Source organism: Adiantum capillus-veneris, chromosome 24, assembly GCF_014529385.1.
Source record: "Adiantum capillus-veneris isolate H3 chromosome 24, ASM1452938v2, whole genome shotgun sequence".
NCBI classification, from domain to species: Eukaryota; Viridiplantae; Streptophyta; class Polypodiopsida; order Polypodiales; family Pteridaceae; genus Adiantum; species Adiantum capillus-veneris.
Window position 1 is genome coordinate 131,166,283 of NC_140954.1, and position 13,669 is coordinate 131,179,951.

General features: G+C 42.6%; 2 pseudogenes; both read right to left on the reverse strand.

The window, feature by feature from the left end:
- Window positions 1–401: 401 nt before the first annotated feature.
- On the reverse strand, window positions 402–998 carry LOC147427144 (uncharacterized; annotated as a pseudogene).
- A 6,608-nt stretch (window positions 999–7,606) lies between these two features.
- On the reverse strand, window positions 7,607–8,219 carry LOC147427145 (secreted RxLR effector protein 161 pseudogene; annotated as a pseudogene).
- Between the last annotated feature and the right edge of the window lie 5,450 nt (window positions 8,220–13,669).

The following is a 13,669-nucleotide window of genomic DNA, read 5'->3' on the forward strand; positions in this document are numbered from 1 at the left end:
ATGATCTATGCAGAGTCGGTGTTGCCTAACCACCTCACCAAATTTGGTGTGCCTATACTGCATACAATAGTAGATTCTCAACCACCAACTCAATGTGAAGGCTGACACTGACGACATGGAGAGGATTTTAGATAGGTTATTACCTCATGACGACTCTATTAGAGATAGAACACCCGGGAGCAGGTTGGAGATGAGCTCTATTCTGACTCACAAGTTGTGGTTGGAAAGATATGGCATGCCTTACGTTTGAGCAGGTGCCATGTATAGAGGTGAGCCGCTGGCCCCTGTTCCGATACCCCCACAAGGAGAAATGGTCACCTCATTACTACCAGCTATTAGAGGTTCATTCAAATATACAGCAACAGACTCCTACCGAGTGATGCAGGTTACTTTAACCATTATCAAAACTCAAGATCTTCCCAATTGATGATTGTGCCTTCAGGATCGAGCTTCTTACGAGGAGATCCTACCTCTAAATGCATATCTCTGAGTTTTTCACTCAATATGAGTTTCAACTTCCCATGGGCAAGCACAGTAGTACCCCATGCATTAGCAACAGCTACACTTGATGGATTGATGGCTGTATAGCTTCAGAAAATTGCACCGCGGCCTCTTTGAGCATGCGAGATGCACCACCCACCTCTAACCTACCATCATGCCCATGTTCCCCTTCTGTCAAGAGAACCATCCCCACATCGATAAGCTCCTCAACTTCATCTACCACTGATGTGTCTACTCTTGAGTGACTAAATTTTTGTGTGATACATGGAAAAAGTTGAGAACGTTCTTCCCCAATTTCACCCTGAAGTATTCCTTGTCACAACCTTGGAGGTTTGTACCATAGCCCATCTCTCCATCCTGGCCTTGCCCATCCTTGACAAATGATATGTTACCACCATATATTGGCAAGCTTTTTCTGCATACAGTCTGCGAAAAGATGACTTTTTGACATTTGAAATGCCGGGTTGAAATAAGATCTTTTGGGAGAGAATGTCCATTTTCTTCCTGTTGAGTTACTCACAACTAGGATGTTCTCATCATTCAGCAGTGAGGGAACCGTGGGATCAATGGGAGCATGATAGTACGTGTTTTCAAGTCAAGTCCAATGCTCAAAAAAATCAAATCATTGCACTTTCATGGCATCACATCAGAACTAGCCCACTAATGTGTATTGGATCTCATTGGCTACCGTGATATCCATTGTAGAGTGAGGGCGAGCTTGTTAGACTCAATCAATGTTCACCATGCCACACTCATGCTTTTCAGCAACCGTTTCTTGGACAACACCCATTGTCAGGCATCCACCAGCATTGATAATGATGTTAATATTAACCTGGCGATTTTAGGCTTTAATTCATTTTAGTCTTTTTTTCAGTCTTTCACTTTACTTCATTTTACTTTTGGACCCAGGCATTGCTCTAGATCCACAAGAATTGTCTCATTTTGGTATCATAGGTGATTTTGGCCTTTTGAAGACTATTAATATAACATTTCATTACATTTCTATCTCTCTTCCCCCCCTCTCCCCCTTCCCTCTTGGACCATGATTGATATCAATATTGCAACCACGCTGCGGACCCTACCTTTGTATTTGATTGTCCCCAATCTCGCAAGTTGATGACCTCTTGCCCTCCACACACACTCACTCGTCAATTCCAATGATATACGCACGTGCGTGCACACACACATACTGTAAGTCTTCTATATGGTCTTTCATGGCTTGGAGTTAATGTTCATGTCTACGCGGTGTGAGATTTGTGTGTATATATTTAAGGTGGGATAAGAACTACTACGTGTCTTGGTATTTTAGTGTTTGTAGTATCCATTCAACGATTTCCTACAAAAAATTTCACGCGAAATTCTCTTTGAGAGAGTAATGGTGGAAATCAAACTTTGGATTAGAGTAATCATAGCAATGTTTGTTGATTGAGTTAGGGCTTAAAATAATTTTCCTAACTGAAGAAAATAAGGGCACACCTAAAGCTCTTTTGGAAGATTTTCCAAGTATTCATACTAAAACTTGTCAAACTTTGCCGATTTACTTGAAGGAAAGCATAAAATCTAGCCGATGTTTTGCTATTTTAGCTAGTTTCAATAACACTAGTGAAATTTTACTCGCTTCTCATTTTCTTGCGACAACAATCAATGGTTTAAATATTTACTCACATATATAGTCCACCTCACCGATATCTCACACCCATCTTTACGACTTGAACTTTATCGGATTAACATTACTCAAATGATGAATTTTGCTGTCAACCTTTATGTTCACGATATAGTTTAGCATTTGACGATTTGGATACTAGTCACTTCTTCAAACCACCTCCAGATACATACTTTATCGTTTTTTTCCACGCCGGTATTTTAATTCTCCTTAATGAATCCATTCATATATATATATATGTATGGATATTATATTTCTTAAGATCTCATCGATTACGCAACATATCTCATTTGCATATACTGCAATGACATCCCTTAGCATACTCCTACAATATTACTCACTTTCTCTACTTGCTTGGAAGTTTATTTTGCTGGTGCATATATTTAAGGACACAAAGTCAAGCAATTTGCAATATGGATAACACCGTTGGACAATTTGAAAGCAAAAAGATCTTCTACTTCTTTGTATTTTTTTATGGCATATGAAATTAGGCATCCCTAAAGTTTTGGGTTGTGCTTACACTGCATGTACTTTCTATTGAGAGGATTTTTCATTAAGCTATGCAGCTACTCATATGCGCTAAGGTGCTTTGAGTTCGTGAACAATAATTTGTAAGTACTCTGCTACTCAACTGTACTCCAATGTGGTGTCACACAAGTAGAAATTTTTTGTCTTTTTTTATGTCTAGCCTAGTCCATTGGTCAACAACACACAGATTTGCCGATTTAGGCAGTGTGTAGCTACTCATCTTGGTGTAGATCCGCTGATTTAGGCAGCACATTAAAAATTACAGATTCATGATTTTTAAACAATACCAAATGTAGATTCGCCGATTTAAGTAGTGCGTCTTATTGGTGTAGATTTGCCGATTTAGGCAACTCCAATCACAAAATCATGCTGCAATGGGTTGTCCACCACTGTTACTGGTATGATTTTGTTACCCGGGTATAGAAAATGAAAAATATTTTGGATTTGGATTATATTTGGAATTAGAATTGGAGTTGGATTCTCTATATGATGATTGTTTTGTCGCGACAATATTTATGAAATTGCAACTGACATTGATAAGAATTGACTTATCAAATGATGAGTGTGACCAATGATATCCTGATTCATCAAGATATGGCATATGGGTGAAAGCATGTTAATGTGTCGCGCTTTTTGTGCTAGTTAACATATATGCCAACAAGCACATTTTGTAAGCATAACACATGGATAGGACAGTTATGTTTTTTCAAGTGTGTGGGACACCATCATGAACTATACAAAGTGTAACACTTGGACTTCAAAAAAATGAATCGTCACAATATTTTTAAAATCTCTAACAAATAAGCTCAGTCGTTACGTTGAGGTAGTGGTGTAGTCATGAAGCATGGAGGGAAGCACAGCGCAGGGGCCATAGGTCAGAGAGAGGGAGGAAAGCGATTGCAAGTTGCAAGCAGGTCTACAGTCAGAGGTCAACAGTCAGCCCAAGTGGAGGATAGCTCACCACTGGTGCCAGCCACCTTCGACAGCAATCTTGGCAGTACTCCACCGAGAAGGAAGTCGAGGGGCAAAGGTTTTGTTGCTTCTCCTCCACCCTGCAAAAGATTGAATGCTTCTAATTCCCAAGGATCCCCAATGTCAAAGTACATGCATGCAGGGAAGGGGAAGCAGGACTCAGGTACTCTCTCTCTCTTCAATGAGGGGCCCACTTTTGGAAGTTGTAAATCAAGCAAAGCATGACACATTTCTCCAGCATGCCCCGACTACTAATCTATTAGTGAATCCTCTCACCCATGAGAAAATTGTGTTGCTAAGCATATGCTTCAATCAACATAGAGGACTATGCATTCAACTTATATGCTTGTTTTTGCAGTAGCCCAATCTAGTTGTGGATTCTCTCCAATTGATCAGGTGCTTGTGCATTGCCTTAGGCATTCAAGGTGCATGCTTGAATGATTGCATCTAAGGAGAGCCCACGCAATTGCATGTGTAGAAATTACTTGACAACCCTATTCTAGTGGGGTTTTGTAAAGTTTTAATCTTATAATCCTATGTGGTGTGCAGGCCGATGGAAAGCTCCCAAGCTAAACATCCTAATGCAGGAAAAGTTTTGTGTAACAGTAGAAGAGTTTAATGTTGTCCATGGCCTCTCCATGGACGGTGACAACCCCAAATTGGTGAAGTGGGAGTAGATTACAGATTTGGAGTGGTTCAATGTATTCAGAGAGGAAAAGGATCGCAAAAAATATCACTTCAAATGCAGTAGCATTCGTAGTGACATGTACGACCAAGTACTTCAGCTACACTATAGGGTGTACCAGAAGCCCCCCACCAACATGGAAATTAATTCGGCTTTTGCGAAGGGTTTTGTAAAAAAATCCAGTCCAATGGAAATTGCAAGTGGATCAATCATGAAGTTCAATTGGGATGAGTTTGATGTTCAGCATTTGCAGGACCTTCGAGAAAAAGGATACTACGATGCCCATGTTGAAAAGTGGAGGGTACGTAATATCCACCCCTCAAGTCAAAAAACAGAGGAGGGCTCCGTGGAAACAAAGGACGATTGCACTGGCCAAGTAGCTCCGAACGTTGTTTCTGCTGCGAGGGCAACACCCCTCTCTATTAACAACTCTCACAAAGTGACAGCAAGCCTGTCATATTTCGGGCTCTCTGATTTGCAACACATTATGAGTGCAAATGACCATCTCAGAAATTGACTGCAAGATGCTAAACAGTAGCTCAAGAATGCGGGTCAGGAGCTTGAATCTGCGAGGGTTCTGAAAGCAAGCCATGATATGGTCAGCCCTGTAGTACTTGCTATGAGACATACGCTTCATGATGTTGAGAATGAATTGCGGTGTTTAGGCCTTACTGACAGTGTGGATGCAAGAAGAGAAATAGAGCTCAAGGTAAAGATCGAGACACTGAAGGAGACAATGGATGGTTTCGAGTTTCCTCATAGTGAGGACACCCCCACTTTTGTTGATATTTGACATAACCTGTCTTTATGTAAGTGCCGATGGTTTTTGTGATTGAACCTTATGTTTTGAATATGTGCACAACTATCCTATGTACTTACCATGCCTCTGTTTTGATTGGTTTGTAGATTAATGTGGAGGTGCAGGAGTGCATGCCTACGATAGTCAATTGTAGCTGCTCATGCAGATAAGTAGGATGATACAAGGCTCCTTCATCCCCACTACCCTATGCAAGATAGCTATGGACACTTTTACAGAGTGTATGGGACAACAAGAAACATGTGTACTAGCTATGGTCTACCACTAGAAGTACACGAAATCAGTGCAATGGTCAAAATGCCATGTGAGCATACCTATTACCTAATCTACTTTGTTGCTGCATGCTCCCTGGGGACCGAATGTAGAGCTTCCACCTGCCAGTAGAGGATACCAACTGAATGGTGTGGCAAGGTCACAGGGCAAGGACCTCCAATCACACAGAGTTCTGGTAAGATAATGTTAAGGAACAGTTATCCAGCCTTGATTCCTACACTAGCTCTGTGTATGCTAGTTAGCAGGGGAGGGGGCACTCGGGGGCAGGCTGCAAAGTGTATGAGAGAAGCGAAATAAAGTGTCGAGGTTGAATTTTCCTTGTGATGACCCATAATTGTTTATCTGAGTTTGTGCAAACTGGCTTGCAAGGGTAGAGTTGGACATGGTTGGTAGGTGATGCTCTACTTTGATTGTTTTAAAGGCTGTAGGACTCCATGCATGATAGCATGTTACACCTACACTGCATGGCTAGTGATGGGCTCACCGGTGATAAGATCTCGTGGTCTACCTCGAGGCCTTGACATGAGGTGGTGGACGTGCCCCCTGCCAAGAGTGATACGTGGTAGACACTCTCCCACTCTCTCTCCCATTGTACTATGGCATACACAAATCCAAAGAATAGCTCTGGTCCAAGTTTAACGTCCAAGTTCGCCAGTGTAAAGTGTGAGCTTTGTCCTAAGGTGTGAGTGAAGGAGAGGAGAGTGGATTTATCCCACATACTGTGGAGCAAGGCTGTAGAGCTACTTAAAGCTCATTTCTTGAATGAATAAACAACAAATTCATTTTGCACTACATGCTTGTCTATGGTGAGCTTGTGCTAAGCTAAATCAATACTCAAGATTGTGTTTATGAGTCCAAGCTAATTCTATCTTGGAACCTAATTCACTTGAGTGATAACCTTGCTTACACACACTCACACACTTGCACCATGTTTCTCTTTCATCCACCATAGCTAGCACGATCCCATTCCTAACATATGGTATCAGAGCTTGGGTATGCTAGCATGGCTTGCTAGTATGCATTGGCATGTTTACACAATTAGCATTCATTGATCATCATTAGATAGATCCATTAGGTTTGCTCTTCTATTGCATAATGCATACCTAATTAGTATTCCATTAGCTAGCATGAGCATGTTCTTGAGCTAAAGACTCTTGAGCCACTACTCACTAGCTAAATGGAAGATTAATTAGCATAAGATTTCATTAATTTTCCATTAGAAACTTGCATTTTTCATTCAAAATCTGCTCCTCATTTTAGCAAAATTGGCATTCTGTAAGAAATGCGGAATACAATAAGGATCTAGTAGCAAGGAGAGTAGAGAGAGACAAGATGCAAAGTAGATTAGTGGCAAATCAAAAACTTTAGATTAGCACACTATACAAATTGATGGCGTCATCCACCCATGCGCTCTCAAGGTAGAGCTTAGATGGCGATTCAGACAACTAGAGCAAGTGAATATAAGGGACTAATAATCCTACACAAGGATGTGATGTGTGCGTCAAGTGTGCACACCATTCTACCAAAATACTCATGAAAAGGCCTCCTTATATAGTTGTAAGGAAGCCTCTAAACGCCCATGTGCAGCCGCCCTTAGATAGCCAAGTCCAAGTAGGACTCTCCCATGCGCCCATGTGTAGCCGCTTTTGGGTAGACAAGTCCTCCTAGAAATCGGCCACCGGCCAAGGAAATCCGACCACCGGCCAAAGACCATCGGCCGCCGACCACCGACCAAAGACCATGGACCACCGGCCACCGGACGGCCATTTTACGATTGTCAAGATATTTTGGCGAAAAGGAATATTCCGACAAAGTTGCCCCTGAATTTGCTCCGTACCATCGACGATCACAAATAGAGATCTCATCAGCGTGCATAGTTGGAATCCACCAAATATATATGCACCATTGGCTTCTTCTCATATGGGGGCCTTACAAAATGTGCAGCATATATTGTGGTGTCAAAACTTAGAGAGGTGGGCATTGCAAGTATACCAACACCACCCCTCAATGAACACCCGAAGATGCTCTATGTTGGCCGTGTGCCAACTCCAAGTTGATGAAGATGTCGAAGTAGCTGGTCTTTCCCTAGAGCTTTGGTGAAGATATCTGCACAATTATCTTCAGTAGGACAATACTCTAGCTCCACAATTTCATCCTCAATTAGCTCTCAAACATAATGATATTGAACCTCAATATGCTTTGTGCGTGCATGGAAGACAAGGTTCTTGGCAATCGCCATGCAACTCTGGTTGTCGCATTGAAGTGTTGTTGATGAATGAAGAGAAACACCTAAGTCCATGAGGACTCGCCTTAGCCAAACTGCTTCACAAGCTGCAAAACAAGCAGCTTTATACTCTGCTTCCGTTGAAGAAAGAGCGATGGTTGGCTGCTTCTTGCTGATCCAAGAAAACACTCCAGAAACCAAGCGAGAAACAAAATCCAGAAACTGACTTTCTAGAGTCACAATCTCCTGCCCAATTAGAGTCACAATACCCACTAAGAGTATTTGTGCCAATGCCATAGGAAATTCCATGGCTTAAAGTACCTTTGATGTACTTAATAACTCGCATACCAGCCTTCCAATGAGATTCTCTTGGTTGGTTGGAAAACCTGCTTAAAACACCTACTGCAAAAGAAGTATCCGGCCTAGTGTTGCACAAGAAAATTAAGCTTCCCACAAGTTTTCTGTATTTTTTAACGTCAACTAAGGGAGAAGAATATTCCATGGAGAGTTTTGCATTTACCTCCATTGGAGTGCTCACAGGTTTGCAATCTATCATGCCAAAAGCTTTTAGGATCTCTGTTGCATACTTTTGTTGAGAGATGAAGATGCCTTTTGAGGATTGCCAAACCTCAATCCCCAAACAATAATGCAACAAACCTAAGTTTGTCATTTCGAATTCAGAACTCAAACTCTCACGAGTTTGTTGGATGAGCTCTTTGTGATCACCTGTGATTATCAAGTCATTGACATACAAGATAATAATGACTTGTTTTCCATTTTCTCTAAGTACAATAAATTCGCTTCAGAAGCACTTCTTCTAAAGCCAAGTTTTTTTTTTAAAACTTATCAATTCTGGCATACCATGCTCTTGGAGATTGTTTCAGGCCATATAAAGCCTTCTTCAATTTGCAAACCTTCTGTTTTGAATGGGGTGTCTCAAACCCTGGTGATTGCTCAATATACACCTCCTCCTTGAGAATTCCATTCAAAAATGTAGACACAACATCCATTTGGTAAACAACCCATAAATAGATAGCAACAAGAGCAAGCACAAGATGAATAGTTATCATTCGAGCTGTGGGAGCGAAGGTGTCACTAACATCAAACCCTTCAACTTGAGAGAATCCTTGTGCTACTAACCTGGCTTTGTACTTTTGCAAAGAGCCATCAGCTTTATGCTTGAGCTTGTACACCCATTTTGTGCCAATGACTTTCTTCTTTGAAGGCCGATCCACTACTTCCCAAGTGTCATTCTTTATGATGCTATCGTATTCAAACTGCATTGCTTCCTTCCATTTTGGATAAGCCATGGCCTCGTTGACGGAGGATGGATCCTTCACAGAGCCCACAATTTCTGTCATGAGAGCCATGTTGACGATGTGTTCGTAGGCTCTCCTTTGCTCCTCTATTCTCTTTGACCGTCGCAAACCCCCCTCCTCTTCACGAGGATTGTGAACTTGAGGGTTTCGAGCGTCAAAAAGCTGTTGAGTCCACTTTGGTAGTGGCTTTTCCTGTGATGCTGCAACAGGTTGGTTAGATTTATTTGAGTCATCATCAAACAACTCCTCCTCTTGATTTTTTACCTGACTGGTGTCTTGCACATGGTGAGTTATTTCTTCATTTGATGAGAAAGTGGATGAACTTGGTTTCTCCACCGTATGTGGCCCTTCTTCAAATACCACATCCCGACTGGTGAATATTTTCTTTGCCTCTGGATCATAGAGTCTATAAGCCTTAGACTCTTCACTATATCCGAGAAATACGCACTTCTTGCTTTTGGCTTCTAACTTTGTTCTTTGAGAATCAGGAATATGAGCATAACAAAAACACCCAAATGTTTTGAAATGCAAGACTGAAGGTTTCTTACCAGAATAGGCTTCTTGAGGCATTTTCCCTTTCAAAGACTTTGTGTAGCTTCGATTGAGAATGTACGCTGTTGTACTTACTGCTTCGGCCCAAAAGGAATCTGGCATACCCTTGGCTTTGAGCATACACCTTGCCATTTCTACCACCGTCTGATTGTGACGCTCCACAACGCCATTTTGTTGTGGTGTGTAAGCTGTAGTAAGGTGTCGTTTTATGCCATGCTCGTTGCAGTAATTGTTGAATTCATTTGAGATGAATTCTCCTCCTCGATCTATGCGAAGCTTCTTCACCTTCTTTCTTGTTTCATTTTCTGCAAGCTTTTGCCACATTTTAAACTTTCCAAAAGCTTCAGACTTCTCACGAATGAAATACACCCACATATTTCTACTAAAGTCGTCAACTAACAACAAAAAGTAGAAAGATCCACCTAAAGCGGATGTAGACATTTTTCCACAGAGATCTGCGTGTACCAACTCTAGAGGAGACTGAGCTCAATTACTACTCTCTTCTGGAAATGCATTTCTTTGTTGCTTGCCCATCATGTGCAAGCTTCAAAAACTTCATTCATCTCTGAGATTTGAGGCAAGTGTGCCACCATCCCGGATTTCTGCATCTCTTTTAGCACAACAATGCTTGAGTGACCAAATCTCTCATGCCATAATTGAGTTGTACCTTTTTCTGTAGTGACCGTAAGTGCAGAAAGTTCGTAGAGGTTGTTGCGCCTTACACCCTTTCCCACTGTGTTGCCTTTAGAATCCAAGATTTCTGCTCCATTTTTCTTGAAACGGACTTCAAGATCACGATCAGTGATTGCAGCAATGGACAACAAATTCTTCTTGATTTGAGGCACGTACAACACATTAGAGAGCTCTTTAGTTTCACATGTAGTTGCTAAAAAAGAAATTGTCCCAGACCCTTCGGCTGGACATTTGGCATTATTCCCAACAATTACACTTATTGGTTCCTGTAGAGGCTTCCAGGAACTATACCAGTCTTTCTTACTAGTCATATTTCGGGATGCACCACTATCTAGAATCCAAGAACCATCAACAAGTGGAGTTTGTGCTGATGAGCATACCTCTTCTATGACATCCCATAGTTCAAGGTCTGTTTTAGCATTGTTGGCGGATTCTCTTTCCTTCCAAGAAGCTTTCATGGTGCCGTTCTTCTCATCTGATTTCTTCTTTCTGCAGTCTTTAACAACATGACCCTTCTTGTCACAGTAAAAACAGCTACCTGAAAATTTTCTCTTCTTGGGCTTCTTCTTAGAAGCATTTGATGTAGTCCCCTTGCCTTTTGCATTGGCTGTGAAGGCAACATCACCTCCACCATTCCTGGTTCTGAGTCATAGCTCCTTTCAAGCAACATTGCATCAATTCTTCAAACATAAGAGGGGTTGGACGAACCTGAGTGTTGAGTGTCGTAACGAGACCATCATATCTCGCCGAAAGTATGTGAATGTAGTGCCGAGCTAAATCTTCTGGAGAAATAGCCACACCAATGGCAGCTAATTGATCTTGGAGGTCCTTAATCCGCTTGATAAAGGCCTCCACTTTCTCTCCATCAGCAAGTTTCTCAGCAAGTTGATTTTCTAGATTTTGAATTCTGGTGTGATTGTGCGCCTCATATTGGCGAGCCAATATGTTCCAAGCTTCATGTGCTTTAGTGGTATGCTGAATCAAAGTGAGGACAGAATCACTTACACACATGACAATGGCGCATAATACATCTGCATTTCTTCTTTTCCAGGCATGTAGAAGAGTAGCATCTGGAGGAATTACAACGCTTGGATTTTCCGGATCATTTGTTGCAGTGGGCTCTGGGTCTGCACCATTTGGCCCCAACACCGTATCCAACAATTCATATGAATCTAGAATTGCAGAAATTTTGAATTTCCACAATGTGTAGTTGGTGCTGCCAAGCTTTCCTTTGGTGAATGCTAGTGGATGAATGCGAAGCAGAGTAGCACCGACAACGGCACTTGAAGACACCGGCATAATTGATTTTGCAAAGTAATACAAGTACTTCTCGTACTTTCTTAGCTACGAGCACCTATAGCTCTGATACCATGTAAGAAATGCGGAATACAATAAGGATCTAGTAGGAAGGAGAGTAGAGAGAGACACGATGCAAAGTAGATTAGTGGCAAATCAAAAACTTTAGATTAGCACACTATACAAATTGATGGCGTCATCCACCCATGCGCTCTCAAGGTAGAGCTTAGATGGCGATTTAGACAACTAGAGCAAGTGAATACAAGGGACTAATAATCCTTACACAAGGATGTGCTGTGTGCGTCAAGTGTCCACACCATTCTACCAAAATACTCATGAAAAGGCCTCCTTATATAGTTGTAAGGGAGCCTCTAAACGCCCATGTGCAACCGCCCTTAGATAGCCAAGTCCAAGTAGGACTCTCCCATGCGCCCATGTGTAGCCGCTTTTGGGTAGACAAGTCCTCCTAGAAATCGGCCACCGGCCAAGGAAATCCGGCCACCAGCCAAAGACCACCGACCAAAGACCATGGATCACCGGCCACCGGACGGCCATTTTCCAATTGTCTTCCGGCTGTTGTCCGCCGGCCAAGATATGCCGGCGAAAAGGAATATTTTGACGAAGGGAAAAAAAAGTCTCGGGGGCTTCCGATCCTGAGGCCCCCAAAGTTGCCCCTGAATTTTCTCCGTACCATCCACGATCACAAATAGAGATCTCATCAGCGTGCATAGCTGGAATCCACCAAATATATGTGCACCATTGGCTTCTCCTCATATGGGGGCCTTACAAATTGTGTAGCATATATTGTGGTGGCAAAATTTAGAGAGGTGGGCATTGCAAGTATACCAACACATTCACAATTGGTATATGAGTGTAGCCCCATTCAAGTGCTTTCCGTCAAACCCACCCATGCTAGAATCGCATCTCTTTTGCCTATTCTAAAGCTTTCTCAAATTTTGCCCTCATTCTCTGGTTTTCCCTGCAGAATCAAGGCTCAAATTGTGTGCGTGTGTGTGTGTGTGTGTGCCTAGAAGAGCATTCAATGCTCACCACACCATTGTGGAAAAACAAGCCTAAAAAAATCTCGTTGTGTGTGGGAACCTCCTATTTTTAGGAGTTGACTACTTTTTGAGGAGAGCCCGTCCCCATTACCTTGGACGCCCAAGGCGGCGGACTTCAGCTAGGTGGTCAATCCTTTTGAAATCCGTTTTTTGAGTCCGAACGTGGCCAGTCGCGCCCATTCGCTCTTGCCTACAGCGACGCCCGCGCCTGCCCGATCAGCCGCATCGACTGCCCTCGCCGTCCGGTGTGCTCCGTTACCCACGTGCTTAAACCTTTTCTAAGGAATTTTCGGGTGCACCCTCTCAGGCCCCCTTCCCACAGTGCTCCCGAATCTCAAGCAAGAGCTCCAACCCAGCGCCCTTGTTGGGCCCCCCTTCCCCCGCTGCCTCAAGAGCCTCAAGGGCCAACTTCCAATTCCCACAAGGGGGTGCTCCCACCCAATGCACCGGCTCCAAGGAAAACCTCCAAGAGACTTCAAAGCCTCCAAGAACCCTGTAAGGGCTTGCTCCCACCAAACTGTAATGAGGCACCCTAAAGCTTTCAAAGCCTCAAAGGCATCAAAGAACCCAACCAAAGGTGACTTTTGTGAAGAGGGGCTTCACCGACGATGAAGAGGAGCTTCAGAAAGTTCAAAGGAATTTTATCTTACTCTCTTTCTCATCTTTTCAAATCTTGCAGCCAAGCACAATAACTTGCAAATAAATAATCATCTTTCTTTATTTGTGCACCGTGTAAAGAGGCAGACACTAGCTAGGAGAGTCTCCTAAGCTAAGACCCCTCTTTGGCACAAATGGGGGACAAGGAAATAGAAAAATTCAATGGGGAGGGGTTTCACACTTGGCAAACGAAGTTAAGAGGCTACCTTATGAAAAAATGTTTGTGGTCTGTCATTAGCACTGCTTTAGAGCAACAAGCCGAACCCGATGGAGTGCACACTAGGGCATCTACACTCATAGAAAGTGCACAGAATTTGGCCAAAGACGAAGAAGCATTGGGAATTATCATCACTTCCTTGCATGATAACTATGTACATTTCATAGATGAATGTAAGCATGCACATGAAGCCTGGCATGTCCTAGAAAGT